Consider the following 26,811-nt stretch of genomic DNA (forward strand, 5'->3'; position numbering starts at 1 on the left):
AGGTTACTGCAGGTATGTTTTTAGGTTACTGCAGATATGTTTATAGGTTACTGCTGTTATGTTTGTAGGTTACTGCAGGTATGTTTATAGGCAACTGCTGCATGTTAATGACTACTGTGTAGACAGTATGAATTTTTTTGAACTGTGGCCAATAAGTTTAGGACTTGGTTATGTCAAGATAACAAAGTTCATCCAAGATACCAGATTACGTACATGCAATAACCTGTTTATGACATACTCTGATTTAGAAATCACCATGATTTCCATACAGTTTTGGAAAGGAAAAAAATTGTTTCTTGTCCCAAACATAGTAGCAAAACAAAAATTGTGCAGAAAATTTGTCCTAAAGCAATACAGAGATTATTGACTCCCCCTGCTGCCTGCCTAATGCTACACCTAATATGAAAATAATTCTAATCTTTGATCTGAATGTCATAAATGCCTTTATTCTTCATTTTTTTAATTTTTTAATTTTTTTACAAATAAACCCAAAGACAGTGAAACAAGTTAAAGATTTGCAAGAAGTGTGGATCTTACTTTCTCCAGTGCAGACATCACAGTAACCATTTTTGCCTCTTCTGTGCTTGAAAAATGGTTACTCAAAAGTGATTTTTCAAGTGATAGGTCACTTTGTAAATGTTTAGTGCTTGAATTTCTTGTTTATGGCATGAGCTTTTATGCAGGTCATGTTAGTCGATGGCATTGTACATGCTGAGCTATTGTTTTCATTGATGTAAGTGGCTTTCTCTAATAATAGTGCTCAAGGCAATGGAGTTATGTTTTTTAATGACTTGTAGTCTGCCTCACATTGGGACTAAAACATTTGGTTTGCACTTCTTCTAGTAAGGTTAAAACTGTTATATTGCAAGAGGTGTCAGAACACCAGATGCTTTGTTGAATAATAATTTTATTCACAATTCATGGATTATTTTGGTCACATTTCAATGTTAAAAATTGTGTGATATAACCGTATACATCCTTATTGATGACATATACTGTTGGAAGACAATGTCCATGGGGAAATTTTGTTCAGGTACCTTCTTTTGTAACTACAGTATATGGAGCAAGGTCTAAGTATATCATAAATATATCTTCTCTTTAGCTGCAATGATTATAAATTGATTTTATCATCTTTGTTAGCAAATTGTGAGACGGGTTTAATGTTCCAGCAGGGGCAGTATTTAAAAAAAGACTGTTTGAAAGTTTTATAAAAATGATATGCCATGCTTTTTGGCAGGTATGGCATGTTTATCTTGGCATGTATTTTAAGAAATGGATGCCCTACATTGAGCAACTTGTAGTTTGCAGCATCAGAGTCCTTCAGTCTGTAAACTGGCAGTGTCATTACCAGAGCTCAGAATTTATTTTTAGGTAGCTCCTCCTGCAGGAAATGCCACTTGGAATTTATACTTGTCCTGCATCAATTTTACCCATCCAACACCATAAATAATATTGAATTGGATTTACTTGCCACTTGTCCAATTAGACAAGCATCTTGAAAATGTAACTTTCCCTTCTTCAGTCACCCCTCATAAAAACAAGCAGATGATTGGAATATTTGAGCCAAGATCACTATTAAGTATTCAGAACACATAATTAGGAATTCACTTATTTTCTATTGTCTGGCCATGCTGTATTTCAACTTGGTCATGCTGTTTGCAGTATTTGACATTTATAATATAACCACCTGTAAAATTTTATCAATGAATGTTACATTAGAACCTGACTTCGATACTTATGCATCAGTATGGCGTCATATTGGTATAATTGTGTAACCTTGTACCACATGATTCATATGATCCTCTGTGTGTAACTTGTTTGTACTGCATGATGCAACATGATCCTTCTAGTCATCTCTGCTTGTTGTGACTGGTGGCTTTTATCATGTACATATATTCCTTCAAGATATTTTTAAGAAATGGAGAAAGGTCCAGTACTGCCTATACAAGGCCAACAACCTACCAAGCCAGCCAGTATGGCACACATAAATTGTTACATTCTTTGAAGCATGTTTTGACCTTTCTTCAATACACATTGTTAGCAGGGTTTGGATGTAATGCGCCCAAAGTGTCTATCACACAACATGAAATCTGGGGTATTTAAAGCACTTTTAAAAAAATTATATTATTTTTTACAAACATTTTTTTAACAATTATTAACAATGCTCCGAGTCTTCATTAAAACTCTCAGTGAATGTTTGTGGACATATTTTTCTGGCGCTGTTACTATGTATACTTGCTTAAAAGTTGAGTCAACTGCAAATTGCACAGATTCAGTTCTGCTGTCATATAATTCATCATCAGATCAAGTTTTGTTGAGAGTACACTGTAATTGGTAGAACAAGCAACATTTACCTGGATACGCTAGCCCATTATGTGACAGCAGGTCAGGGTCTGTGTTATTTTTAATTAGACTTGGCTTATAAGTGAGCATATATGGTACATAATTCACATTTAAAGACGAAAAGAAACAGTTAATACTGCTTGAGCTTATTCCACATTTTAATACATTTTTTAGTGTTAATGTTTTAGCTTAAGATGTATGTGATACCTCATAGATTGGTGAAATTTTAGTGTGTGTGTGTGTGTGTGTGATTTGGATTTTTAACGTAGCTTTAACAATTTTTCAGTCATATCGCTATGATGACTGCAGTGTGGCAGTTTATAGTAATGTCTAGCACTGGGGCATCATGCCACAGACATGTATCATGATGTCCCACCCAGTCACATTATCCTGACACCAGACCGACCAGTCCTAACACTAACCTCTTAATGCAGATTGCCAAGCGAGGCAGCTGTTAGTTCCAAATCATAATTTCTGTTAAGATGCCATCATGAAACTATTAAAGGTAGTATGTTACAATCCATCATCTTTTATTCATCCAAAGTGAAATAGTTTCTTAAGTTGCCCTTTCTTAAAAATAATGAACATGTCAGCTAGCATCAAACCACATTACTTTGGGAATACATTTTGAAGAGTTCAGTTTCTTTATTTGTGGTTAGAGCACGTTGTAAAGAGGGGTGATCATTATTATTAAAGGCCATTCATGAGGACATTTCCAGTTAATTCCTTAAGTGATAGCCTAGTGTTTGACACAGGGAACTCAGTAGCACAAAGTCAGATTTAAATACAAACTGCAAGGCACTCAAATTACTTGGTCAGTCTAGCTGTAAGTGGTTCCAATCATCTGTATCTGGAGGATGGAGTGGTTGGATTGTGGATGTCAAATGGACTAGAATGTTGACCTACAGTGGACTGGAATCCCATTCAGCCATTATCGGTGGAGTCAAGTTTCAGCCATGTGAGCCATTTGTGTTGCTTTAGCCTGTATTGCTTTATTATAGTCACTATTTACAAAATTTTATAAAAAAAATGTTGCATATTTCTGAATGTAAAAATTTAAAATGACTGTGAATCAGCATCAACTTTATTCTGGCCCATGCTTGTTAGTACTAGAAGCAGATTTGCTTCCACTTTGAACTAAAGGTTTGCTTGCTAAAAAATAATCCTACAATATAACACACACACCCTAGAGCTCTAGGCTCAGCGATGAAGAATTGGCCTGATATACTCCTTCCAGTGTTATAAGAGGCAAGTAATGGAGGCAGGAGCTGCTGTTGCTCAGAGGTTAATCTGTCAGTCAAATGACTGAAATTCTGTGGGTTCGAAGCCTAACAGATCTGCCTTGGTCAGCTACCATTGTGCATCCTTGAGTAAGGAGCTTTACTCCAGTTGCCATGGCACTAAAAAACCTACTTAAGTTTCTGTGCCACACCAAGAACCAAATTCGTAAGATAATCTAAGTTCTATGTGCTCAGTACTGGCACAATTAATTCTTGACATGTGACAAACTCTTGGAAACCACATGATACATTTTATGGTTAGTCTTATTGTGGCAGATTGGAGATAATTTTGTCAACATTATGTTTGGTATCTTCCATATCTTTTCTCTGTCTCATTCTGTGCCATTTATTCAAAGTTAAACTTTTAATAAAAGCTTTTTGTTTAGGTTCTTCATCCTATATGTTTTCCTATTTAGGGTATGAAACTTTAAACATACATCAGGTTTTATGGACAAAAAGGTTCTTGCCAAAAGGACGTCATGATTACCTTAGAGAGGTACTACTACTACCCATTTTATTTGACTTAGAAGTCCTTTTCAAAGGGATACTATGATTACATTGAAGAGGTGGTACCCACATTTTTCGGCCTGTTTTGATTTGCCTTATTTGGATTGTGGTCTAAAAGATACGAAACATTAGTCCTTTTCAGAATCTTTAAAAGTAATTGATTAAAAAGTAAAAGACATTAACTTCTTATATACCTGACATAACACTCTTTCTATTATTTTATGATATCCACCAATCTCTTCCCTCTTAGTTTCAAGAAAATAAATCAAGTTCTCCATCATCTACCATTACCAGACTCTGTTGGTTGCTTGCAGGGCAAGTAAACCTATTGACTTTAAGTGTCAGAGGTCACAGGTCAAGGTAACAGGGACTGAAAAAAGGAATATGGTTTTCACACAATAACATTAGTTGTATATCAGGTATCTTGACCAAACATTGTAAATTGCTGGCATTTCAGATGAGAAAGACACCTATTGAATTGGGGGTCAGATGATAAAAAGGTCAAGATCACATTGACAGTAAGAACAAAAAATAGTTTCTGCTTGATATTATGTTTGTTTTTTTATCACTGGCACTGACCAGACTATTGATGATTGCATTTGAGACACAAAAGATCCCTATTCATTTTAGGGTAAGAAGTTTGATACTCAAAGTCATGGGGACTGAAAAAGCTAGAAATATGATTTCCACAGAACTACCTAAGTTTTGCACGACACAAGAAAGACACCCGTTGATATTGGATTGAATTATTGTAATCTTTTAAAATAACACATGGTAGGCTTATAGCATACCATGTATGGTAATCTTTTAAAATAACACATGGTAGGCTTATAGCATACCATGTATGGTAATCTTTTTAAAATAACACATGGTAGGCTTATAACATACCATGTATGGTAATCTTTTAAAATAACACATGGTAGGCTTATAGCATACCATGTATGGTAATCTTTTAAAATAACACATGGTAGACTTATAGCATACCATGTATGGTAATCTTTTAAAATAACAAATGGTAGGCTTATAGCATACCATGTATGGTAATTTTTTAAAATAACACATGGTAGGCTTATAACATACCATGTATGGTAATCTTTTAAAATAACAAATGGTAGGCTTATAGCATACCATGTATGGTAATCTTTTAAAATAACACATGGTAGGCTTATAGCATACCATGTATGGTAATCTTTTAAAATAACACATGGTAGGCTTATAGCATACCATGTATGGTAATCTTTTTAAAATAATTTTGTCCTATCTGGAGAAGTGCTTTCCAGTTCAACTTGTTGCAACGGTAAACATTGTTACTGAAGAAAACCCAAATCTCTGTCAATTGCATCTTAAAATCTAAACTGTTTTTGAGAGTAATAGGAAAGCAGTAGAGAGAAAAGGAAAGAGGAAATAAATATAATATACATGGGTAGACAGTTTGGCAGTTGGAATGTGCAAATCAAGTTTGAGTCAAATCTTGATGTGAATGATAAAATATTTTCTTCCATGTGCCTTTGTACAATTTTTTAAATGGGATAAATTACTTCATACACAGAAACAGTATTGTATTACTGTCTATAGTGTTCATTTCTTGCACAGTACACACATTCTCAGGGTTTTTTTTCTCCATGTTTGGTACCAAAGGGGTTTCTTTATATCTTGGAATGAAAAAGGTACATTTAGGGTTAATTTCCATTACAAAAAATTGGATGATGAAAACACAGTTTAAAAATGCTTGCTAAAAGTCCAGGCTGACAGAAGTATGGGTTTTGTATTATTTAAAGTTTGTTGTCATCATCACCATAATCACTATTCATCATCATCATCATTGTCATCATCATCATCATCATCATCATCATCATCTACTAGGAGGTCATATATATCAGGTTCAAGAAACTCCAGACATACCAGTTTTCAAGTCCATAAACCCTCTATAAGTTTCTTAAAATCACATAAAATATCAGTAATGGGTGGTGGTGGTGTGTGTGTCATTCTATCAAAGTTAAAAAAATTATTGTAACTTGCACTTTGCAGTAAAACTTTGCACAAGCGGTTAGCATCAACCTCCTCTTCTTACTCCTTCACACAGTTATTATTATTATTATTATTATTATTATTATTATTATTATTTTGTTGTCATCAGTTTTATTGTCTGACTCATTTGATATTGTTGACTGATGTAACAAAAATGTTTTTACTTCTAGATCGAATATGGAGATTTCTGTTTAAACTTGGTTTTGAATCTTCTATACTAAAAGTCCCCATTTCATTGTTATTATATTTTTGTTGCGATACTTGGATTTAAAAGTATGATCATAAGAAAAGTTGGTGCAGAATTATTAGGAGATTGATGAAACTGCTGTGCATTCAAATGGAGAATCACTCATGGCATTTTCTAACTTTTATGTTATAAAACTAAATGGAGAAAGTGAATACATGAGAACCCTGTTGTTTTTATTTTAAAAAATTTATACATTAACTATTCAAAAATTAAGTGCAGTTATTTGAAATGGTACATGGGGGACCTCGCCCCCCCCCCCCCCATTAAATATAACCTTGTGTAAGATAATATTTCACTATGTCCTACTTGATATTTCTTGTTGTTATTTCCCCCTCATAAATCTCAGAAGCAAAGATTTAATGAAGATGTATGTTGAAAGTTCAAATTTCCGTACCCTGTGTAGGGAGAAGATTGGTGTTTTAGTATTCATATCCATCTTGCTGTTCATTTATTTGATGAATTGCATGAATGACATACATAAATCCTTTTTTTGGTATTTGGAAGGATTGGTAGCAGATTGCTTGCTTGCTTGTAATATGCTTGAAAAAAAATTAGAATGAGCAATTGCGTCTAATGGGAAACCTTTTCATAAAACTTTCTGGTTTGGCATTATAATTGGTTTCACACCAGGCTATGAAAATTAGATTCATTTATTTGATGACATGGATTCATGTAACTTTTCAGGAGTTAAATAATTTGTAAAATTCATGACTATGAAATATGTTAACTGTAAGGTTTATTCATTAAGTAATTATTGAAGAATTATATATTTTTCCTATTTGTTCCTTCCACATGACAGGACATAGAACATATGAGTTTTCCATTTGTTCTTTCCACATGATACAGGACATAAAGCATAGATCTCAAACTGAAACCACCCTGAGGGGCACAATAGGGCATTTTCGATGGCCCAAGGGCCACACCAACTTTGTTATCTCTCATGACACCGTGTAACGCCAATCATTTTGCAGGCCACATGATACGGCTTGGTGGGCCGTGTGTTTGAGACCCCTGACATGAAGCATGTGAGTTTTGGGTTCACTGTTTTTGCCTTTTAAATAATCACAAGGTGTGATGTCGTTTTTACATAGAATTCAACTCATTAAACAAATGCCCTCATTCTTCCATATTAATTTTTTTCCTTTTTTTTAATATCCTCGTTGAAACAGTCACAGATAATTGGAATATTATCATTAGAGTCCCTTTCTTAACATTAAAAATGCAGCCTATGTAAGCTTTAGAACTGCTTTGGCAACCTATGATCAGTCTTTTTTGGGATTATTCAGCTGAGAAGAAATAAATATGTACAGGATATTGCTTATCTTGCAACACTGACCATTTTTGACCCAGGTATTGATGGGATTTTACTGACCAACACAAAACACTATAAACAGGATTATTAGAGGGTTTAGCTACATGTGCCTTTCCCACTATTCAATGGGTGAAAGGCTAGTTGTATGCAGATCAATGATCTACTATCAAGGGAGAAGTCATTTTCAAAGTATTACATTCATTGAAATGCATCTGATCTTACAGTCTGCATTATATATTCAGACCACATTTTAAAAAAAATGTAAGTTTCACTGTTATTATTTTTTAACTTTTTAATTTTTTTTTTAATGGTACAACATTTCCTGAAATGTGTAAATTTGTTCTTAAACAGTATATAATCAGTATTCAAACCACACTCAAAATTTGAAGCTCAATACAACCAGCAGTTGGACTGCTTCAGTAGCCTAGTGGTTAGAGTGTCAGCCTCACATGCAGGAGTCATACCAAAGGCTTAATAAGCTTTACAGCTGCCTTACTAAGCACTCAACATTTCGAGGTTACCGTTGGAACTGGTCATCATGGTGTCAGGATAATGTGACTAGGTGGGACATGATGATATATGTCTGCGGCATGATGCCCCAGAGCTAGACATCACTATCAATTTGCCACACTGCAAACATCATTGTGATATGCCTGAAATTTTGTTAAAGCTATGTTGAAAATTCATATATCACACACACACCCGGCAGTTGTTTGTAGCCACTTGTATTCATCACTGCGTTACTGAGTACTGCAAAGCAGAATGGAGTAGACTAAAGTATGCCATATGTACTCGCTTAAATCCAACTGCACAGACCCAGATCTGCCACTACTTTAACATTAATGTTTTAGCAGATCTGTGTCTGTGCAGTTTTTCAGGAGTAATTAGTAGAACAGAAGCATAGACCCCGATCTGCTGGCACATTATGATTAGGCAGATTGCAATCTTTGTTGTTTGCAGTTTGACTTGTCTTAAAAGCAAGTACATACAGTGTGATTGTTGTCATGTAGTCACATTTACTAAAAATTAATAAACATTGTCATTGTAAAATTTATTATTAATATAATTTAACCAAAGTTGATTCAGTCCTGATTGTTTAATGCTCTGCACCTTGTGTCATAACAAAACCTTACAGACGAAAATTGATTGCTATACACTTTTACAATAGTATCCTACTGCTCCAGTGGCCTAGTGGTTAGAGCATCCGCCTCGGATGCGGGAGGTCGTGGGTTCGATTACCCACCTGAGTCATACCAAAGGCTTATTAAAATGGTACTAACAGCTGCCTCGCATGGTGCTCAGCATTAAGAGGTTAGTGTTAGGACTTGTTGGCCTGGTGTCAGGATAATGTGACTGGGTGGGACATCATGCTATGTGTCTGTGGCATGATGCACCAGTGCTAGACATCACTATAAACTGCCACACTGCAGACACAGTAGCGATATAACTAAAAGATTGTTAAAGCTACGTTAAAAATCCTAATCACAAACTCACACACACACAGTAGTGTCCAGGTACTAAATTGGGTCAAGAAAAGTGGACATTGGGTCTATCATAACAAATAACAAGGTAGTACAACTTTTTTGTAGTACAGTTTTAGTGTGACATTACAACACTCGACGCTTAGGCTGGCTTCATCCAAAAATGACCACACAATTTAACATTGATTTTGTTCTGTGTGTTTATTGTGGTGTGTAAATAATGCCCTTTCAAAGGAATATGGATGTATGAGGATCCAAATAAAGTGAATAATTGCCATTTAAAGGTATGTGTAATTAGATTCTGAAAATTGATATTCGTTACAGAAATAGCTGGTACTGAATGCCCACATGACCTTTTTGACTGGCAGTATTGACAAACCAAATTAAAAGAAGCTTCCTCTCTTAAACTGTTCAGACAATCCATTTGAAATAGCTGCATGTTATACTCCTTGGAACTTCACTGAGGCAGAATATGCCATTCTGTCTAGAAGCACTGCATGGACAAGTCATTTAGTCTAAAGTCTGTTAGCTGTCAACTTCAAACAACTGTTGAATAGCATAATCACAAAGTCAAAGCACAACACAGCTTGTTCAAAATGTTATGATTTGTTTCATCACTACCCATTTGATCTGCAGGAAAATTTAACTAGCAGTCCTACAAATTTATTGAGCTGATAATAATGAAATATCAATTCTTTATAATTTTCAGTGTACTTGATCACCCCCACCCCCAACAAAATACAGAAATAAAAGGAGTGGTTTCACATACAATCATCAGTTATACGGATTGAAACAGATGAAACGCCAGCTAAAGAATCTAGGGTGTCATCCAGAGTGTCATTGCTTTAAAGCTAATGAGTCTAGGGTGTCATCCAGAGTGTCATTGCTTTAAAGCTAAAAAGTCTAGCGTGTTCTCCAAAATGTCATTGCCTTGAAGCTAAAGAGTCTAGTGTGTCATCCAGAGTATCATTGCTTTGAAGCTATAGAGTCCAGGGTGTCATCCAGGGTGTCATTGCTTTGAAGCTAAAGATTCTAGGGTGTCATCCAGGGTTTTGCTTTGAAGCTAAAGAGTCTAGGGTGTCATCCAAAATGACATTGCCTTGAAGCTAAAGAGTCTAGGGTGTCATCCACGGTGTCATTGCTTTGAAGCTAAAGAATCTAGGGTGTCATCCAGGGTGTCATTGCTTTGAAGCTAAAGAATCAAGGGTGTCATCCAGGGTGTCATTGCTTTGAAGCTAAAGAGTCTAGCGTGTCATCCAGAGTATCATTGCTTTGAAGGTAAAGAGTCTAGGGTGTCATCCAGAATGTCATTGCTTTGAAGCTAAAGAGTCTAGGGTGTCATCCAGAGTATCATTGCTTTGAAGCTAAAGAATCTAGGGTGTCATCCAAGTTGTCATTGCTTTGAAGCTAAAGAGTCTGGGGTGTCATCCAGGTTGTCATTGCTTTGAAGCTAAAGAGTCTAGGGTGTCATCCAGGTTGTCATTGCTTTGAAGCTAAAGAGTCTAGGGTGTCATCCAGGTTGTCATTGCTTTGAAGCTAAAGAGTCTAGGGTGTCATCCAGGTTGTCATTGCTTTGAAGCTAAAGAGTCTAGCGTGTCATCCAGAGTATCATTGCTTTGAAGGTAAAGAGTCTAGGGTGTCATCCAGAATGTCATTGCTTTGAAGCTAAAGAGTCTAGGGTGTCATCCAGAGTATCATTGCTTTGAAGCTAAAGAATCTAGGGTGTCATCCAAGTTGTCATTGCTTTGAAGCTAAAGAGTCTGGGGTGTCATCCAGAGTGTCATTGCTTTGAAGCTAAAGAGTCTAGGGTGTCATCCAGGTTGTCATTGCTTTGAAGCTAAAGAGTCTAGGGTGTCATCCAGAGTATCATTGCTTTGAAGCTAAAGAGTCTAGGGTGTCATCCAGACTGTCATTGCTTTGAAGGTAAAGAGTCTAGGGTGTCATCCAGAGTATCATTGCTTTGAAGCTAAAGAGTCTAGGATATCATCCAGAATGTCATTGCTTTGAAACTAAAGAGTCTAGGGTGTCATCCAGGTTGTCATTGCTTTGAAGCTAAAGATTCTTGGGTGTCATCCAGAGTGTCATTGCTTTGAAGCTAAACAGTCTATGGTTTTGTCCAGAGCGTTATTGCTTTTTGAAACTGAAGAGTCTAGGTGTCATCCACAATGTCATTGTTTGAAACTTAAGAGTCTAGGGTTTTATTTAGAGTGTCACTGCTTGAAGCTAAAGAGTCTTAAGGTTTTGTCCAGAGCATCATTGCTTTGAAGTTAAAGAATCTAGGGTGTCATCCAGAGTGTCATTGCTTTGAAGCTAAAGAGTCTAGGGCAACTGTCTCAAGCTCAAGCAACCCTGAGGGCTGCATGAGGGCATTTTCGATGGCCCAAGGGCTGCACCACCTTTGTTATCTCTCTTTACACCTTGCGACACCAATCATTTTGCGGGCTACAGGATATGGCTTGGTGGTCTAGGGTCTAGAGTGTCATCCAGAGTGTCATTGCTTTGATAGCACGATACATTTTGGTGCTCCAACCAATGGTGAATATCAACCATGAAATAAAAGATAAAATGCAGTGATGTTGCAGAATGACTCACACAAGAAATTCAAAACAGAAAAAGGCAAAAAAGGTACAGGATCCTTAAAATACATGGTCAGATTTATCTGTATTCACTGCATACAGTCTTTAAAAAATCTATCACCTACTCAGCTGGAACACCATCACAGATGTAATATCATGCAGGTTAACTCTTAGATGTCCTTTGTGACATGCATGCCAGAGGGTACACTGGGTCTCCTCAACATCCCAAACCCAGAGAGCACTATGACACTGTATAAAGATCAATCATGAAGAAGACTACTCCATTTAAACAAAACAAAGCTTTCAAGCTGAGCCATGCCACGATTGTTTTTTTTCTTATTGTGATTTGTGACCTTGGGCAGGCTGCAAAAATAACAAAATTTAAACCAGATGGAAACAGCATTTATCAGTCATCCTGCTCCGTCAAGGGTAGAGCTCAGATTTTCTTCCATTGTCATTTTGTCAGCTTTTCTTCTGGTTTTGAGCTGCACAGTTAGCATTCATTTTTAAGTATAAGATTCAATTTGCAGTCATGAAACATTTTCTTTTTTTAACCAGGAACAACAGAGAAAGGAAACGTTTGGATTTTGTATTGGTGCATCTTACTCTGAAATGCATTGTGATGCTAAAAGTGCTGGATTTGTTTATTTCATGCTTGAGTGGAATTTTACACTGTTTTGTATCTGGGTCAAATTTTAAGGCAGTAGTAATTATTCATAGGGATGCTAAGAAGTTGATGCCTCTTAAGGAAAAACAACATAATGCTAAAATCTTGACTTTCACAAAGGCAATTAATTTGTATAGTTACTTTTTCTGAAAAATAAGAATGAGTTATAGTTGTATCTTGTTGTAAATGTTGTATTATACTTAAAATTGTTTTTAAGAATTTTCTGATTCATGCTTAAGTTTATATAAGAAAATAAATATCTCAATCCTTGCAGGGGTCGCTACTGGCCCATACATAGGGGCCTCAGCTTGACTGTTTGCTTTTGAAGTTGCATGCGATTTACAATAAAGCTGTTGGCATAGTTACTGCTGAACAGTTTGAATGCTTTTTATATGCCTGCCATATATGTCAGTCCTCTCCATTCCCGCTGGAACTTCAGGCTTTCACTGCAGCTCACCATTTGTCACGTTCTTGGACTATCAGTTTTGTGTCCCACGCAGTCCCCAACTCCGTGTCTAGGGTTCTTTGCCATGTTATGGCTGGTCTTCCATATTTTTGCATTTGCCTTGAGGGTTCCATTTGAGAGAAAGGTGAACTGTGTTGGGTTGGTCTATCCACAGGGTTTGTCCACTCCAGAAGTAGGACATGCCTTATTACAGAAATTGCCTATTATATACTGTGAAGCTGTTGTCTTAGTTACTAAGGTATTGTTTTGAATGCCCTTTTAAAAATGTTTTAGAGACATCTTCAAAAGAGGCAGCTTTTGCTTTGATTTTGAATTTTTGTAAAGATCAGACATTCATACAGGGGGTGGAGGAGGTTCTTCATCGTACAACTGATGTAGGTCATGCCTAATTATCCAATATAAATGAGCAGAAATAAATTGACCAGAATTAAACAAATTCCTACCAGAAATGTACCTAAAGGAAAATAAACTCAGTTATTAGATTAGATGTTGAATAATTACAGTTTATAACTAGTGTTCAGTAGATTACGAAATTAATGGAATATTTAATATTACAAAGCACAAGCAACTTTTCATCTCAGAAGAAATTCTTAGCTGTATATGTAATTAATTTAATGATGAAAAATGTAGTAATGTGTCAAATACTAAAACGAGTTACTATGCTAAGAAAAGGATAGTTAAAAAAAATCAGTTCCCTAGAGAGCCTGACTGGATGAATAATTAGAAAATAACTCTTAGCAGACAAGCATAAAGAGTAATTATGGGTAACTTGTATTAATTTTTCAAAACTATGAAGGGCATGATTATGGACTTTGTATCATTTGCTGAAATGCAGAATGGAGGAGCTGACTGTAAAGAGTTAAGATTATGAATTAAATGGTCTATTTAAATGATCTATTTCACTGTCAAGGCTACAATAAACCATTTCGTAGGGACAGAGAGACAGCAGGGGGGTGTCTTGTTGTATACATTAGGGAAGATGTAAATGTAAAAAGGCGACTTGATTTGGAGTCACATGAAATTGAGAGTATCTGGGTGGAAATTTTTCAAAATAATGCAAAATCTTTCCTAGCTGGTTTCATTTATAGACCACCTTCCTCCAAAGCATTTTGGAATGATAACTTTTTGAAACAAATAGAAAGTGTTCTAGCACAGGAGAAAGAAACATATATACTCGGAGATATAAATAAGGACCTTCTCAATACTCAGATAAGGAACAACTGGATGGAATTTATTGAATCATTAGGCCTAGACCAGCTGGTAAATGAGCCTACAAGGGTAACAGAAAAATCAAGCACTCTTATTGATCACATTTATACTAACCTACCAGACAATGTGGCTTGTGTTAATGTACCAAATGTTGGTCTTAGTGACCACTATCCTACTTTTTTGACAAGAAAGGTCAAATGCAAGAAAAATAAGAAAAATACACATAAAACGATCACTTACAGATCGTTCAAAACTTTTAATGAAGAACAATTTCTCAATGACCTATATAAAGTTCCATGGAGTATGATCCAAAATTTGGATGACATAGATGAAGCCATGAGGGTGTGGACTGACTTATTTATGGATGTAGTATCTAAGCATGCACCACTGAAAGTACATCGAGTAAAGACTGATTTTCAACCTAATTGGCTTACTACTGAAATCCTAGATGCTATGAAAACACGAGACAAATTCAAGGCTATGGAAAACCATGCACAATATAAAGTATGGAGAAATAAAATAACAAGTATGATCAAAAAAGCTAAAAAAACTTATTATCAATCATTACTTGAAAACAAAAAGAGCAACACAAACTCCATTTGGAAAGTCTTCAATGAACTCACTGGAGGAATGCACAAAAAACAGACAAATAAAATTCACTCACTTCTGGTAAATGACACCATAGTCACTGATGAAACTGACATTGCAAATGTTTTCAATGATTTTTTCATCAACATTACCACAAAGTTAAAAGAGCCAGTGATAGAAAACAACTTTAATGAACTGAAAAAGTTCTGCAGCAGTAAAATCTCAAAGGAGGTATGTTTCTCTATCCCACCAGTGTCAAAAAACTTTGTTAAAAAATGTCTCAGTGAACTTGATACCAAGAAAGCTACAGGACTTGATCAGATTGATCCACGACTCATTAAATCTTCTGCCTTTGCTATTGTAGATAGCATAACATTCATAATTAATTTAAGTATTGCAACCTCATCTGTCCCCAAAATATGGAAAACTGCAAAAGTAACTCCTATTCACAAATCTGGTTCTAAGGATGATGCTGATAACTACCGACCAATTTCAATACTACCAAACTTGTCAAAATTGATTGAAAAACATGTCCATGACTCATTCATGTCATATTTAACCAAACACTTGCTGTTACACCCTAATCAATCAGGCTTTAGACAGAACCATTCCTGTGAGACTGCCTTGATCTCCCTAACTGATAAATGGCTTCAGGCACTTGACCAAGGTAGAATAATAGGAACTGTATTTGTAGATTTCAGGAAAGCTTTTGACATGGTGGATCATGAAATCCTTTTGAAGAAACTGAAAATCTACCAGTGTGATGAAAGAACAATTAGATGGTTTACTTCATACTTAAATGAGAGAACACAACATGTTTACATAAATAATGTTCCGTCTGAACCTGAAACAATTAGATATGGAGTACCACAAGGCTCAATTCTAGGTCCACTACTATTCATTTTATTTATTAATGACCTACCACTTTTACTAAGAGACTCAATATCATCTACAGATCTCTATGCAGATGACACAACATTGTCAGACATCCAAAACACAAAGCATGAGCTCGAAATTTCTTTACAGAATGCACTAAACAAACTGGAAAACTGGTGCACATGTAATGGCATGGTGGTAAATACTGGTAAAACTAAAATATTACTTATCTCAACACGGCAAAGAAGGACAAATCTTGATAGTGATGAACTATGTCTGACATGGAAGAATACAAATCTGCAAATAGTCTGTCATGATAGGCTACTTGGTGTTCTGGTAGATAATAACCTATCATGGACTGAACATATCAAACATACCAGTAAAAAAGTCAATTCAAGTTTATGGCTTCTCAGTAGGATAAGACATTTTCTCCCTGAAAGGCACAGGAAACTATTTTATAACAGTTACATACAACCCTATTTGGACTACTGTAGTACAGTATGGGGTAATTCAAATGATAAAAACATAACAAAGCTGGCACATCTTCAAAAAAGAGCATTTGGACTAATATCAATCCAGAAAGAAAGCAAGGAAAGTTTAGCTGGTAGGTTAAAAATATTACCTATTAAAGACCGAATCTGTTTGAGAAAAGCCAAATTAATGTACAGGATATCTCAGAATAGTGCTCCTGAATATTTACAATCACTATTCCAGTATAGGCTACCTGGTAATACTCCCCACCTGCGATCCATGTCTACCAAACAGTATAAAATTCCCAAACCAAATAAGGAGTTATTTAAAAAAAGTTTCCAATACTCTGGAACTCTGCTCTGGAATAGTATTCCAGCTGAGATTAGAAATGCCCACTCTATTTCCTTCTTCCAAACCCAATATATTCAGTGGCTTCAGAGATGCAGCTTAAATAAATAAATTCCTTTGTATGAGGGCCGCAAGGTAGATTAGTTTTTAGCTAATTGTGTTACCCTCTTTAAATAAGGTCATTATTATTATTATTATTATTATTATGGTAATGTTTTTAACCCCTTTCAGCATATTATAATAATAATAATAAATAATATAATAATAAATAATAATGACTTTATTTAAAGAGGGTAACACAATTAGCTAAGAACTAATCTTCCTTGAGGCCGTCATGCAGAGAAATGTATTTATTTTAGCTGCATTGGCTGTTGCATGCAGCGTTCATTTCTTTGCATTTTGAAAGGGGTGCCTTCAATGATGCTGTACCAGCATAATTTAATTTCTTGTATTAATAGTGTTATGCCTTTTCATGTGTGTCTTGTATATGTTTCCTGTAATCACAGTCATTCTGTAAAGTTTGGTTCTTGTAACATTTTGTGTGATGTGTATTGTTACTATAACTTGATGACATCAGTCACAAAGATGGATTTTGTTTGAGTGAAAGTAAATTGTTGATTTTAACCTTGTTTTTTTTTTTTGCATATATTTTCTGTTAAGAGATAAAAAATTAATTAGATCACAGGCTCCTTTTCTGTGTGCTGTAGATAGACAGGCATAAGTCTGAGAACCATGCAGACCAGCAGCTGATTCACTGATGAGTCATCATCATAGATAAACTCCACTCCACAAAGCAGGAGTAAAAGATGACTTGAACAATTTCATCCAATCTCTATTTTTCCAACTCTTTACAGATTTATTGAAAAGCATGTTCAAGGGTCATTTAAGACTTATCTCAGTGACAGCAGTCTTCTCCATGATAACCAATATAGTTTTAGGCAAAATCATTCCTGTGAAATGGCACTGATGTAAATAGTTGACACATGGCTGCTGGCCTTAGATGAAGGAAAGTTCATTAGGAGTGTTGATTTTCAAAAAGTGCTTGATTTTGTTGATCACAAACTTCATGAAAAATTAAAAATTATCTATTTTGTGACACAGCTCATGAATGATTTGCTTCATACCTGAATGCCATATTCCAGAAAGTGACTTTACATAGACATGTATTTGAAAATTAAAGAATAAACAGTGGTTTGCCACAAGGATCAATACTCAGACCAATTTTGTTTGCTTTATTTATAAATGACCTTCTTCTACAGATTGGAAATACTGTATGATCACCAGCTGGTCAATATGGTGATGATAATACTTTCTCTGATAATCTCAGCTGCAAAATTGTATTAAAAATGATCTTCAGATGGCATTAAAGAAGCTTCACATGTGGTGTAAGAAGAATTACATACATGTAAAAACAGATAAAATGAGGATTTCCATAATAACAGCACAGCCAAAAAGAGGAATATTCAAGACAGATTACTTAAGCCATCTTTATAATTAAGAAAAATTGAAAGTGGTTTCCAAGAAAACAATTCTTGATATTGACAGTAAGTTACTTTGGTCTGATCATACAAATTTCATTAAAAAGAAAACAAATTCCTATATTTGGCTATTTAGAAAAATCAAGTACTTCATTCCAAAATGGTACCGTGACTTTTTTTTTATAAGAGTTACATTCGGCCACATTTTGACTATTATAATATATGCAAAAATAAACCTGAAAAATGAGCAAACTGGAAACATTATAGAGACAATAGATGCTTTAAACATACTGCCTTTTCAAGAATGACTTCATCTGTGGAAAGCCAAAATGGTGTATAAAGTTTCAACATGGTGTACACAGGTTCTGTTAAGTTCACCCCAGTATACATGTACTTGCAAAATGATTCTAAATGTAGAGAAACCAGCAGCACCCGAAACCTTAGAATATCAGCTTTTCACCATAGACGTAATGAAATCTAAGTCTTAATCAATGTCATGAGGCTGATCTGCCTCCTCCATTTAAGTTTTGGTATGTAAATATGTGTAATGCATGAGTTGAACTTTGACTAGTGAACAATGATAGTAACTTCATCCATTAGTGTGTTTACAATTTTCACCTCTACTCTGAGTCAATAATTATATATACATAACTGTTTCCATGAGTGTACATGTATGCATGTATGTATATGCACACACACACACACACACATATGAACATGTACATGAGATGAGTAGTGATTGATTGCACTTTGTTAATATCGGTACATATATCTTAGAGGGACTTAAGGTAGATTAGCTCTGTTTTGTAGTTAACTGAATTACTCTCATTAAATAAAGTTATTCTTTCTTTCTTCTTCTTCTTCTTTACCTAATATATTTACAGTAAAATTATGACTATCATAACAGAATTTGTTCAGATTTTTCTTATTCTGATTCGCTGCACTTCGTGCCACCATGGAAGCTATACTTCTAATCTGATTTTGATCAGACATTGAAATTATGTTTATGTCATCAAGATCTTGGATGACTTCATTAGTGGGTAGGATCCATGCATATTAATGACATGATCTTGCATCTCACTTGTTGAGCTTGCTACCTCTGCCATGATCTAATTTTGATCAAACTTGACATGTAATCTTATATGATCAAGATCTCACACAAGTTCATTAATGCACAGGGTCCATACATACTGAGTTTATCTTGGCCAAGCTTATTACCACTCTGATTTTCTGATTCAGTTTTGATCAGACTTGGTAATTACATTGATGAGGTTATTTTGCATCCAACTGGTTGAGCTTGTCAACATTTTAGTGACTCTATTTCTGATGATATTGTAAAAACCCTTGAGGGTCCTACATGTACTCTAACAATAGGATGGAGAGTATTGTGTTTGAAATGATAAAAATATGTGAGTGTATGTGAGTTTCAAAGGTAAGAAGGGTTTAAATGAAAGTTGTGAACAATTGAATGAATTGAAAATAAATTAAAGCTATGATTTATTGTCTACAACTCATTTTCTGAAATTCTAATATACTGGATTGGGGAAGGAGAGGAAGCTGTCGGGTGTGGTGGGAGACAGATATTCTTATAATCTAGGATTTCTGTTTATTGGACATTTTAGAGTGTTTAATTCTGTTTTTAGAAGTACTAACTTGACACATGATTTCTCACTAATCTCAAATTCTGGTACTGACTATAATCATCTGTTGTCTGCCCAACAGCCCAGCAATGAGAGTACACCTCATGCTTATAATCTCCCTGTGTATCCAATGTGACACAATTCAGCCAATCGCTGAAGGCATGGCAAACCATTAACCAATGAATACCATAAAACACCTAAACTAAACCAAACCATCAGAGAAAAGTCTGAATTTATGCAATGATTATGTCAAATTAGACTTTATGTCGGTAAGTTACAATTGTTATTTGTTGGTGTCATGTTAAGAAACTATTGTTTTGGTGGATACTAAATCCTGTTTGCCTTTACCCTTTGTCTTCATCATCCTTTTTTTATGTCAGCAATTTGAAAAGAAACACTTTTTATTTGACATTAGAGAGAGAAAGAAATAGGGGGGAGGGAGAAAGGGAGATGGGTTATCCTATATCTAGCAAAATTTTATATTAAGATGAATGTTCTTTGGGGCTCATGCCTCATGTTCTCAAAACTTCTTTTGGAGTATAAAAGTTTCACAATTTTTAAAGTTCTAAAAGTTCTAACTGCATTCTTAATTAAGTTAATGGTCATTTAGATCGCAGATGCTTGAGTTCCACATTTGTTATAGCCTTGCCACATCTATGGAGGAAGCATGGAATGTTACCCGTATCTCGCCATCTGTCCCATTTCATTGTTATGCACCTCCCCATATCTTTGGAGGGAGCACACAGTGTTCACCCATGTCCAACCATCCAATCCCATCATTATGCCTCCGCCATATCTGCAAAGGGAGCATTGATTGTTAAATCTCACTGTACAGTTATTTGGTGAATTGTGACAAAAATCAGAATAATTCAGTATTCAAGATCTAAATAAAAACTAATCAGTAGTTTTTGTCGAAAGCAATGTTTGTCTGATTTTAATTAAGGTATTAATGTTAATTCCTTTTTACAACTTGATGGATTTTACACTGAACTGACACTACCCTCAACCTTTCATTTTTGACAGTAAAGAGCTATTTCAAATATTTTTCTGTGACAAGGCAGCTAGAAAAATCAATCTTGGTTTTACATATGATGACTCATTAAGGTTGACTGGTATTATTGTAGATTAGCATGCTTCCTGTCACCCCTTAACCATCTCACTTTTGAGATATCTGCCTTAGTATTAGTAGCAGACATACATAAATATACAAGCCAACTTCACTGTTCATTTGCAGCCCAATTATGCATTTGATCTCCAGTGACAGGCAGTCTCTAAACAAACCAACTCATTTTCAAGCCTAACTCAAAGTAAAAGAAAAGGAAGTTGTAGAATTATTTTCTGTGTGAATTTATAGAGGGATGATGAACATCATAAACACACAGCTCTTGCTTATTAGGCTCATGCCTTCTTGCTTAACAAATATGGTGTTGTCAAATCCAAAACTGTCCAATGACCTTACCCATTTCCATCCATCTTTCATATCATAGCTAAGGAGATGACGTAGAGGGTTACCAGTGACCATCCATCACATTCCATTTTGTCAATATGCCCCACATCCTATCATTGGAGGGAGTATTTAGTCCTATCCACCCATTCATTTATGTCTGTCCCAATAACTTGTAAAGTACTTCATGGATTGAAATGAAAGTTGGCATGAGGTTTTACTTAGGAAGACTTGGGTCAGGTTTTTTTCCTGACAGAATGAATTGTGAAATTATGGCCCTGTTTCACTTAATTAGCGATTTTCCTTTCCATATCATTTCTGGCAGAATTGTGTGTTATTATGGCCCTGTTTCACTTAATTAGCGTTTTTCCTTTCCATATCATTTCTGGCAGAATTGTGTGTTATTACAGCCCTGTTTCACTTAATTAGCGCTTTTCCTTTCCATATCATTTCTGGCAGAATTGTGTCTTATGGTCCTGTTTCACTTAATTAGCGCTTTTCCTTTCCATATCATTTTCACTCATTTCTGCTTAGTAACTTTTGACATTACTTAATGGATTGAAATCAAAGAATAAAGATCATGTCAGTGAAAAAACATCCTTGATACACAGCTTTTTGCCTGGTGCTCACATAAGGTGATGTGTTCTGTCAATGTACCTCTGCAACTTGAGCATTCGAACCCATGAACCTTTAATAAGGCGATAGGTTATATTATTAGATCAAAAAAATGTTGCTATGTTGTATTTTTGGGTATATTTTTTTAAATATAAGAACATTAATATACGATATAACAGATGTGATGTGTTTTGTCGGGGAAAATTTAAAACATATTGAATTTATTCTGACATCTCTGCTAAACTTTCTGATTACCAGCTGAACTAATCAAAACATGACATTTTCAGATGACCATAATGTGTATGAAAATCTCATTTTGAAATATATTTAAAAGGTGTATTAGTCATATAGAGCTTTCAGCCTGAGTAAGGTAGGTAACTCATCCCATGTCAGCAATGTATCACTAGCACGTCAGCAGTTCCAATTTGCAATCTATTAATAATTGACTATGCATATGGACAGAGTCATTGATTCATTAATTAGTATTCTGCAAAAGCAATAAGTGTAAAATCCTAATTAGTCTGTATCACTACAGGTCAATCAGCATTAGCTCAGAGTTTAATTTGTTGGACGTGTGACCAGAAGGATGTAAGTTCGGTGAAGCCTTTAGATTAGCCTGGAATGACTACAGTTCTTCAGGGTTTCCACAATGGTCTGGAAATCAGGAAAAGATCTAAAATTTGAAAATTGCTTTTGCAGATCTTGAAAATGTCTGGAAAAATTGAAAAATGACTTCAAAGTCTTGAAAAAAAGTCATAATTTTTCATTATTATGTGATGTTATATTTGCGCTTTGGAGAAGGTTTACTGTATGGATAATATCTTTTATTTTGGATTATGCATTTTTCATATCTTTGCATTTTACTTGCAATTTTATTTTTAAGTATTTTAGCAAACTTCTCACTTCGTTAGATATGGAAATTTTTATAATTTTCTCTGGAAAAGGTCTGGAATCTTTTCATTTTTGTGGCAGGACCCTGGTTGTTGTGCAGTTTTAATGGTTGATGTATCCTTTTGGTAAGACATTTTGCTCCTCGTCCCACAGCATAATGTAATGTAACCTTGAAAGTGTTGCCATGCTGTAAAACAACAATCCAACCCAACACTTTCATTATTTTAATCAATACTATCTATTGTCCTTATTCTTATTGATGTAAATCTTCATAGTTCATTCAAGCCTTTGATGATGGACAAGAATTTCCTTACTGGATATCAAGACCAGAGTCTGGTACACTAACTTTGAGTAATGTATTTCATGGTGTACACCCTTATCAACAAATTAAAACATGGGGCAGAATTATCTTTGATTTTGATATTTTTGTAACATATACAGGCAGGTAACCTTATTAGTGGGTTATTTTTAGGAGATATCTTTTCTTACAGTTAAGACAAACAAGTACCTTTCACTGGAGGAATCCAGTAATGGAATGTTATCATATTGGTTACAGTAATGTTTGGGGGTGGGAGAGGGGAGTGTATAAATCTTAGCCCATAAAAGTTACCATACAATATCCCATATCACAAATAAACTATGTGTTACAAATAATTACATAATAATAATCCACAATCCTTATATTTAGGCCTCCCTTGTCAAGATAAAGGGAACATGGTCTATATTCTAAAAAACCCTTTATGAGCCTCAGCCACAGGTGTGTGTGGGTGTGTTATCTAAAGAAGAAACATTGTGTGAGAGCAAGATCAATCACCAAACAAGCTTAGGTTTAAGATAATTTTGGAGTTAAAAAGGGAAGCTGGCAGAATCTCCTGTCTGATCTCAATTGGTAGCTGTTTTATCATGAAACCTCTCTTCCTTCCTTGTCTTCAGGTAGTATGTAACTAATGAATGTGATACGGGGAAGTTATAGCAAACCGAAAGAAGTCAGTTTTAGAAACCTTGTATCATTTATCACACAGCTCAAGGCTGACATCCAGTCAGATCGAAGATGGTTTGTACTCAATTATTTTCTTGAAAAAGAGGCCTTCAACTGCTTAAATAAGATTATTTTTGTCAAATCATTGAATACTAATTTTTCATCTTGACGTTTGGTAATTTTCATACAGTATGGTTGAAACACTTAAAAAGCATGTCATAACCTAAAGGGTCACATGTTATCAATAAAGAAACCTTGATACAGTCTGATAAATACCATATGAAATAAGTTTTATAAAAAAGAAATTAAGCACAAATGCTTCAAGCATGCAGGGCTCAAAAATGTGTTTGTTCACCTCTTATCTTGCAGGGACACTTACTTGAACTTTTACTTTTCCTGCATCAATTTTACTCATTTTGCATAATACAGGGTATCTGTTTACTGTCTATACTCGCTTATAAGTTGAGCCAAACTGCAAACAGTAATGGTCCTGATCTGCCATAACATAATGTGCCTGCAGATCAGCGTCTATGTTGTTTCTTCTACTGATTAGTACTAACATGCTGCACAGACCCAGATCTGCTAGTGCATTATGTGATATCAGATCTGGGTCTGTGCATTCTGCAGTTGGACCTGACTTATAAGTGAGTACATATGGTAAAATGCCACTTGTCTAATCAGACAAGTATCTGAAAAAAGTGACTTGTCCTGATGATTTTCATGCAGAATGAGGAATGTAGGTCCTGATCTGACACAAAAAAGGATGCAGTGACAAATCTTCCAGTTGGTCTAATTAATTTCAGTCTGACAGATCTGGGTCTAATTAATTTCAGTCTGACAGATCTGGGTCTAATTAGTTTCAGTCTGACAGATCTAGGTCGAAGTAGTTTCAGCCTGTCCTGATCTGATAAAATTTGAGATCTACCTGTGCTTAAAACAGATATGATGTGTACCAATATGAGGTCATGTTCAGCTGACCTTTTGATTCATTAAGCAAATTAGATTCTTCATAGTTTGGAATGTCAAACTCAGAATATATATTTACTAGCAATAACTCTCTCTGATATTTAATACTTCCTACACTTATACCACATTCTTCCTTACTGATGTAATGTTACTTTGATTTACCTTTCAGGTGTGAATTGTCACTATTAATTTAACTTGTCTTTGGGTGCCTTGTTTTTGTTTCACATTCTTTATCCTTATTTGAATGTGGTTTAGTTTTCTAAGGCATGGCGATGTAAGCTTAACTGGTTCAGGTAAATCAATACTGATGAGGTTTTTTTTCTTCAGTCAGGTTTATATTACATTTACATACAAAAATATTCGGTACTTCACAAAAACAGGGATTACATTACTGCAGAATAATATTTATCAAAAAAAATAAAAATATTTATTAATTGTCAGATAACATGAGATTTTATAATATTATCATACAAGTATCACCCTCATTGGAAACATTTCTTCATTATACCTCTTTTTCCATGTAGTCCCCACTCACTTTCCAGGTTTCCTATCAGTCACTGAACTCTTCATTTTATTCATATATGCTATTTTTTTAATACTACCCTCTCAACCAACTAAATCTTTGATAGCTACCAGAGATTGATTTGCATAATATCAAGGTTGAGTTATCTTTTCATTATTTTTTTAGCAGAGTTAAAGATCCTCTACAACTTTTGTACACTGAGACCACTTCTCCATTTGTCATGGATTATTTTTTTTTTACAGTTACTTCTATTTGAATGAATTAAAAATTCGTTTTATACCTGTATAGTTTAATAATATCTTGTTCAGGTCTTAATTTGTATAATTTTCCAGTAATTGCTACCAACATTTTATACAGAGAAATGTGATGTCCCTCAAATAGTTATTATAGTCATCATAATTAGTAATTTCCTAGTTGAAGAAAAAGATGATAATATTACTAATACATGTACTACTACTACTACTGCTGCTACTACTACTACTACCCATCATCAGTCAGAAGAAAAACAAGGAAAATGATGTCAGAACATTATTGTTAATTTTGCCTTTGGCAACTTAAGCCTCAACTTTCTTTCACTCCAATCATTACACATTGCCCCTCCCCCCAGTTTAAATATTGACATAACATTCTTATGTTTGGCATAAGGCCTTTTACCACTGTGGCTATTTCATGGTCAGAAAACATGAGAAACCAACATTAAAAATTAGGCACAAATTATATTATTTTTTCTCCAGGGGAAAGCTCTTTCACAGGTCATAAAGTTTAATTTCATATGTTCACAACTTACTGTTCATCAGAATAATACAATATTTCTTGGTGCAGTTTGCCTCCAAGTTGACCAGAGCAACAGGCCATCTCCAAGGATACAGGTGGCAGACTGAGTTAACTATCAAGGAGGATAAAGACATGTCAGTATAAGATATAAGGAGATTCCTCCCTGCTTCCACGCTTGCTTGCACCAATGGTCCATTAGCATAGTTACTTAATGCACTGAGATGACATATACCCTCAGCCAATAGTGTTTAATAAGTTGTTTGTGAAAATTAGATTTTTTTCATAACGAATGCTGAGCTGAATAAATTTAGTCTTACTGATGCATATTTTGTAATATGGAAGATGTCCGATACATATTTCAACATATCATATGCACCTCATATTTAAATAGTTCTCAAAATATTTATGTAGGAAACAATGAACAAAGGCAAATTGTCGTAGGATTGGTGGCAGTTTACTGCAAACAAGCCTTACCTGACACAGTCATAATATCACAACACTGGCAAGTGACAGACATTTGTTCCACTGTATCTTGCAGTGTTAGGCCAGTACCACATTTGAGCTATACTTATTGAATTGATGTAGCTTGCCTGCTTGTGTTAACATATGTCTGGATAGGCGTTGATTGTTCACCATATTTAAATGCAAACTATACTAATTTGTGGGGATGAAATGATACACCTGTGCCATGTATGGATATCATTCACAATACACAGCCGATGATGTGATACATTATCAATAAACATTTCAGCTTCATGCCCTTTCAATATTTAGAAGGGCAGTCAGTGATAGGTGGTGTTCTTTTATGTGTGTTAACATATTTATTGCATTTCCAGTACCATATTACAGACAGACAGACATTTCCAGTACCAGATTACAGACAGACATAGACATACAGACATTTCCAGTACCAGATTACAGACAGACAGACATTTCCAGTACCAGATTACACACAGACATTTCCAGTACCAGATTAGAGACAGACAGAGATTTCAAGTGCCAGATTACAGACATATTTCCAGTACCAGATTACACACAGACATTTCCAGTACCAGATTACAGACAGACAGCCATAGACATACAGACATTTCCAGTACCAGAT

At 35.1% G+C, this 26,811-nt stretch overlaps 1 protein-coding gene across 1 annotated transcript in view; it reads left to right on the top strand.

The window, feature by feature from the left end:
- The window catches only part of LOC149796828 (uncharacterized), a 275,249-nt gene that overhangs the window by 135,205 nt on the left and 113,233 nt on the right, over window positions 1-26,811 (top strand). The gene's annotated exons all lie outside the window — the stretch shown is intronic.

This window comes from Sinohyriopsis cumingii, chromosome 6, assembly GCF_028554795.1.
Source record: "Sinohyriopsis cumingii isolate HCF-2022 chromosome 6, ASM2855479v2, whole genome shotgun sequence".
In the NCBI taxonomy this organism is placed as follows: domain Eukaryota; kingdom Metazoa; phylum Mollusca; class Bivalvia; order Unionida; family Unionidae; genus Sinohyriopsis; species Sinohyriopsis cumingii.